The following is a 7,193-nucleotide window of genomic DNA, read 5'->3' as shown; positions in this document are numbered from 1 at the left end:
CCTTACTTAGATAGCATTTCATTACCCATTACCACAAAATGCATCACTGGTATTCCCAATCAAATCCCTGGCCCCTGATGCTGCCATTGTTCTGCCTTTCTTTTACAACAAATTAGATCTGCCTATTGTAGCAGTTCATAAAAATGGAATCACACAGTGTGCACTATTTTTGTCGATCTGCTTTTGTTAAGCATAAAACTTTGATATTGATCCATGTTGAATCAAATATCACTAGTTCTTCTCTCTTTATTTTGGAGTATTATTCCATTTTAATTATTTACCTGAATTTTTAATATCCATTCTCTTGTTGGTGGATGTTTGAGTTGTATCCAGTTTAGGACTACAGTGAACAATAGCCTCTATAATATTCCTATGTAAGTTTGTTTGTTTGTTTGCTTTTATGGACCTTTTAAAAATTTTTTCTTGGGAGTGCAATTTTTGAATTATATATTAAGTGTATATTAACATGATGATTGCTAAACAGCTTAACAAAGTATTATTACTATTTTTATATTTCTGCCATTATTGTATCAGAGTTTCATTCCTACACATTTATTGCCAACATAAGGAAGTGACACTCATTTTAAACTTAGCTTTACTTTTTGGTATGTAATGGCATCACACTGTGGTTTAATTTGCATTTCCTTGACAACAAAGATATTATGCATCTTTATGTGCTTCTTAGCTATTCATATATCTTATTTTGAATTATCTACTTAAGTCTTTGCTCATTTTTATAATTTTTTATTGTTCAGTTGTAGGAGTACTGTATATATTCTTCATTAAATTCTTTGTCAGATATATTTTTCTAAAGGCTTTTGCCCCATCAGTGATTTATATTTGTATGGTTTTTTATTTTTATTTTTTTACTTTATATAGTGTAAAAGTTCACACTTATTCAGAATTGAATAACAGAAGTCTACATGAGCTCTCTGAAGCAAAAATGGTTGGCTTTGAGAACTTATCATAAGAATATAACATGTATTAGAGACTAAGAAAAGAGAAATATTATGGCTTTCAGGAAAGAACTATAACAATTGATTTGACATGATGACAATCCATTTCCCTGTTTCTGTCACCACATCTTTCTCTGACATTCTTCTTCTGCTTCCTTCTACTTTTAAGGACCATTGTGATTACCTTGCACACACCCAGATATTCTAGGATAGCATCCATATCTTAAGGTGAGAGTTTACTACACCCTTAATTCCGCTGGGAATCATAGTTCCCTTTTGCCATGTAACATAACATACTCACAGGTTCTAGGGATTACAATATGGACATCTTTGGAAGAACTATTTCTTTGCCCACCACGAATGAATTTATCTTCTCTAAGAAAAGACTGCTAATAATTGAATGCCTCAGTTTATGTAGTTGATGGTGGCAATAATAACTGTATTAATGGTTTTTGATAATATCTTTAGGAGGAAGAATTTTAAATTTAAGAATACAAAATAAGCTCTGGAAGGATTCTGGTTAACCTTCACGGCATTTTTGAAATGTTATTCCTCAATTAATTATAAAACTCCAATGAGAATGAGGACCTATTTCAATATTTTGAGGTAGTTATCATAAATAGATATGAGCTTTCATTTTTTTTCTACTTAATTTTGGCATTGAATGCATTAGAAAGCTCGTATATTTGCATGACTCATGGTTCTATTTGTGACGAATAAGCAGAATACTAAAAAAATATTGGCATTCAGGTAGAAAAGGTGAATTAGGATAATAATATTTCAAGTCAAGAAAATATTTCATACTCAAGTAAATATGAGTAATTAAATGTGATTAAGTGTAAGATGTAAATTATGTATCTAGAGAGAAAGCTAGAAAGATAGGAACCCAGTAGGGACCTTGCTAAAAACAGGTAGTTTAGACAGTTCCTCTTAAAAGAGTTTCACTTTGTTACAAAGAAGGTGTTCTTCTCCAAAAGGTCTTCACTTCCTTGTACTGTCTGTCCTGAAGTCTTATTTCCCAGTTCTTTGTCTAAAATAATCTTGCCTGACAATGTGTCAGCCCCTCCTTCCCTGCTGTGCTCAGGCATGCCCGCCAAGAAATCATCACCTCCCTCCCTCCTGTAGCAGTTTTCCCCACCAAAACTGATCTTCCCACCTTCCCACCAGTGTAACTGCATTCCTGTACTTTTCAAGTTAGCAAACCGTGTTCAGCTTAGATTGTGTGGTCCAACCCCAGCCAACAGAGGCAGGACATAGTAACAGGGACAAGCTGTGTTAAGAGATAATAAAAACCCCTGCTCTCCTTTGTTCTGTGTGCTCTCGCCATTGCTCCATCAGTGAGTTGCACCCTTCTATAGAAGTAAAAATTGCCTTGCTGAGAAAATTAAATTTACGTTCCAGTGCTATTTCTTCTGTGGCACCTAAAATTTATTTATAACAGGCCATGCAAAATTATTGTATTTTTAACCTAAAGTCAATGTGATTCACTGAAGAGTTTTAAACAGGAGGGTTATTTGATAAGAATTAGTATTTTTGATTGATTTATAATCTCCTTAAATAATATTATCTTTTTTTCTCACCCATATATGTAGTGTAAATGTTGAAATGTCATTGGACCCAGAATACATATTTTAAAATGTAGCCAATAGCATCTGTCAATGTATTGTACATAGTATGGGAGAAAAAGAAAGGTCAATGATTTCATGGGTTGAATCTGAGTAATTTGAATAATGAAACTAAAATTAACTGAGTTGAGGAAAAGAAAATTCTTATTTAGGAACTAGAATGATCAGAATATTATTCTTGGTCAGTTTATAATTTAATGCATTGTAGGCAAAAATCTAAATGGAGATAGTAAGCAATACCAAGATGAAAGAATCTGAATTTCAAGAGAAAGGTCTAAGGTCTGAGCATATATTTGGGAGTCATTAGCATATAAAGATTTTTTAAAACCATGACATCAGATAAGGTATTTAAGCATATAAGTGCAGAATAGAACAGCTAGGGCCTGAGGCACTGTAACATTTAAGAGCTTCTCTGAGAGGAAGAAGAACAAACTAAAATGGATGAGGAGGAGCAGATCCTGATGTAGAAAAAAAAACCTGAGAATGTGCTGTCTTGAAGCCAAATCACGAAGGACAACAAGATTAAATGCTGCAGATAAGTAAAGTAAAATGAGGCCTCAATTGACCCACAGAACTAGGAGCATGGATATAATTAATAACTTTTATAATAATTAGTTTAATGAAATGGTATTGATGACAGCCTGTTTAGAGGGGCTCAAGGCTAGGAGACAATGTGATAAACTGTAGATCACTCTTTCAAGGTGTTTTATATGAAAGTCGTGGTAGGCAGAATTCTGAGATGACTGATTATTTTGCCTGGGTGGTGTACCCGTTCTGTGTCATCTCTTCTTGTCGATTGTGGAGGGAAGTGTGAACATGATGGATTTCACTTCTGAAATTAGATTAGATTAGTTTAGATGAAAAAGGTGAAAGGATTTTGCATATGTAATCATGGTACCAAGTCAACATACTTTGAGTTCATCAAAAAGGAGATTATCCAGGTGGCCCTGGTGTAGTCAAGTTATCTTTAAAATGGATGAGGCCCCTCCTGAAATCAGAGATTCAAACTGTGAGAAAAATCCTTCTTCTTGCTTTGAAGAAAAAGTAAACTGACATGTAAGGAGAGGGTCTGTGAGAAGTACTCTTCTTGGAGGTTAGAGGGACTTCCAACCAGCTAGCAAGAAAATGAGTCCTACAACTACATGGAAAGGAATTCTGACAGGAAGTAGTGAGCTTGAAAGAGGATCCTGATGAGTCCCTTCCTTATATGAAATCACAGTCTCAACTGACATCTTGATTTTAACCCATAAAGATTCCAAGCAGAGGAACCAGTTAGTTCCTAACCCATAGACATTGTGAAATAATCAATTTGTTTTGTTTTAAGCCACTAAGTTGGTGGTATTTTTAAGTGTAGCAGACAATTCATATAAAAATAATTCAGAAAAAAGAACCATTAGCTGGAGAAGCTATGGAGGTCACAAGTGTTTTTCTTTTTAAGTTGCCAGTATGTTGACAGTAAAATATTATGATGCAGGAAGTAAATGATTTGATATAATGCACAAATTGATGAGTTGATTTTACATGTACAATTTATAAAATGACAGAAAAGAAGGCGGAATATGTGGGTACAAATAGTAGTAGGTTATAATGTATGTAACATAATTTATTTAATGACATACCTTTTTCATTTAGATTGTTTCCAAACTCTTGCTCTCCTAAGAATGTTGCAATAATTAACCTAGGGTATAAATTATTTAACATATATGTGAATATATCTGTAGAGTAATTTACTAGAAGTAGAATCTTGGGTTAAAGGCACATGCCCAGTTTGAAAGCATTTACAAATAAGCTCTTCAGTGGCGTTTGGATTATGCTTCCACACTTTCATATTTTTGCTGATTACATACATATATACATACACACACACAGACACATATGTACATATATGTATATATATACACACCTATACACACTTTAATTGTATTTCTTATTTATGAATTATATTAGGAATAGGAACATTTCATATCATTAAAAGCAGTTTGAATTTCTTTTTGAAATGAATGTTTATATACATTACCCATTTTGGGGGTAACCTTTTTCTTTATGTATAGGTAGATTAGCCTTCTCTATGATGAGTTAAGGCATTTTTCCTAGATTATAATTTTTGTATTATTATTACTATAATTTGCTATTTTTAAAGTAATTGAATATATTATATTTAATTTTGATATGATTTCTATATTATGTGTCATAATTTAGAGAGACCTTGCTCTGAGATCATAAAAGTAATCCCAATGTTTTCTTCTGGGTTTTAAAAATGTAACCATTTTAATGTACATATCTTTTGTATTTAGAATTCTTCTTGGGATATAGAAAGGAGTATGGATGAACAGATTTTTACGCAAGTTCCTCAACTTCACTTATTGACAAATCCATCTTCCAAATCACTGTTTCATTGATGAATATTTCCTTATTTCATTAATTTCTATTTCTATATTTAGTTTTCTCCTCAACTTATCTTTATTTTTCCTACCTTCTGGAGTATAACATTTAGCTGATTTATTTTAATTTTCCACATTTTAAAAAAATTTTACTTTAAGCTCTAGGATACATGTGCTGAACGTGCAGGTTTGTTACATAGGTATATACGTGCCATGTGGTTTGCTGCACCTATGAACCCGTCATCTAGGTTTTAAGCTCGGCATGCGTTAGGTATTTGTCCTGATGCTCTCCCTCCCCTTGCCCCCAAACCCTCCAACAGGACCCTGTGTGTGATGTTCCCCTCCCTGTGTCCACATGTTCCCATTGTTTAACTCTCACTTATAAGTGAGAACATGCGGTGTTTGGTTTTCTCTTCCTGTGTTAGTTTGTTGAGAATGGTGGCTTTCAGCTTCATCCATGTCCCTGCAAAGGACATTAACTCATTCTTTTTTAGGGCTGCATAATATTCCATGGTGTATATGTGCCACATTTTCTTTATCCAGTCTATCATTGATGAGAATTTGGGTTCGTTCCAAGCCTTTGCTATTGTAAATAGTGCTGCAACAAACACATGTGTGCATGTGCCTTTATAGCAGAATGATTTATAATCCTTTGGGTATATTCCCAGTAATGGGATTGCTGGGCCAAATGGTATTTCTGGTTCTAGATCCTTGAGGAATCACCACACTGTCTTCCACGATGGTTGAACTAATTTACACTCCCACCAACAGTGTAAAAGAATTCCTATTTCTCTACAGCCTCACCAGCATCTGTTGTTTTCTGACTTTTTAATAATTGCCATTCTAACTGACGCAAGATGGTATGTCATTGTGGTTTTGATTTGCATTGCTCTAATGAACAGTGATGATGAGCTTGTTTTCCATATGTTTGTTGGCCACATAAATATCTTCTTTTAAGAAGTGTCTGTTCATATCCTTTGCCTAATTTTTGATGGGATTGTTTGTTTTTTTTTCTCATAAATTTGTTTAAGTACCTTGTAGATTCTATATATTAGATTCTTTGTCAGATGGGTAGCTTGGAAAAATTGTCTCCCATTTTGTAGGTTGCCTGTTCACTCTGATGATGGTTTCCTTTGCTATGCAGAAGCTCTTTAATTTGATTAGATTCCATTTGTTAATTTTGGCTTTTGTCGCAATTGCTATTGGTGTTTTAGTCATGAAGTCTTTGCCCATGCCTATGTCCTGAATGGTATTGCCTAGGTTTTCTTCTAGGGTTTTTATGGTTTTGGGTTTTACATTTAAGTAATGTCCTCCCTTATTTCCTTGAGCAGTGGTTACTAATCCATCTGGAGTTAATTTTTGTATAAAATGTAAGGAAGGGGTCCAGTTTCAGTTTTCTGCATATGGCTAGCCAGTGTTTTCAACACCATTTATTAAATAGGGAATGCTTTCCCCACTTCTTGTTTTTGTGAGGTTTGTCAAAGATCAGATGGTTATAGATGTGTGGTCTTATTTCTGATGTTTCTGTTCTCTTCTATTGGTCTTTATTTCTGTTTTGGTACCAGTACCATGCTGTTTTGGTTACTGTAGCCATGTAGTATAGTTTGAAGTCAGGTAGCATGATGCCTCCAGCTTTGTTCCTTTTGCTTAGGATTGTCTTGGCTCTATGGGCTCTTTTTTTTCCATATGAAATTTAAAGTAGTTTTTCTAATTCTGCAAAGAAAGTCAATGGTAGCTTGATGGGAATAGCATTGAATCTATAAATTACTTTGGGTGGTATGGACATTTTCATGATATAGATTCTTCCAATCCATGAACATGGAATGTTTTTCCATTTGTTTGTGTCCTCTTTTATTTCCTTGAGCAGTGTTTCCTAATTATCCTTGAAGAGGTCCTTTACATCCCTTGTAAGTTGTATTCCTAAGTATTTTATTCTCTTTGTAGCAATTGTGAATGGGAGTTCACTCATGACTGGCTCTCTGTCTGTCTGTTGTTGGTGTATAGGAATCTTTGTGACTTTTGCCACATTGATTTTGTATCCTAAGACTTTGCTGAAGTTGCTTATCAGCTTAAGGAGTTTTCGGGCTGAGATAATGGGGTTTTCTAAATATACTATCATGTCATCTGCAAACAGAGACAATTTGACTTTCTCTCTTCCTGTTTGAATACGCTTTATTTCTTTCTCTTGCCTGATTGCCATGGCCAGAACTTCCAATAGTATGTTGAATAGG

This window comes from Gorilla gorilla, chromosome 12, assembly GCF_029281585.2.
Source record: "Gorilla gorilla gorilla isolate KB3781 chromosome 12, NHGRI_mGorGor1-v2.1_pri, whole genome shotgun sequence".
NCBI lineage: Eukaryota > Metazoa > Chordata > Mammalia > Primates > Hominidae > Gorilla > Gorilla gorilla.
This window is presented reverse-complemented; position numbering follows the sequence as displayed.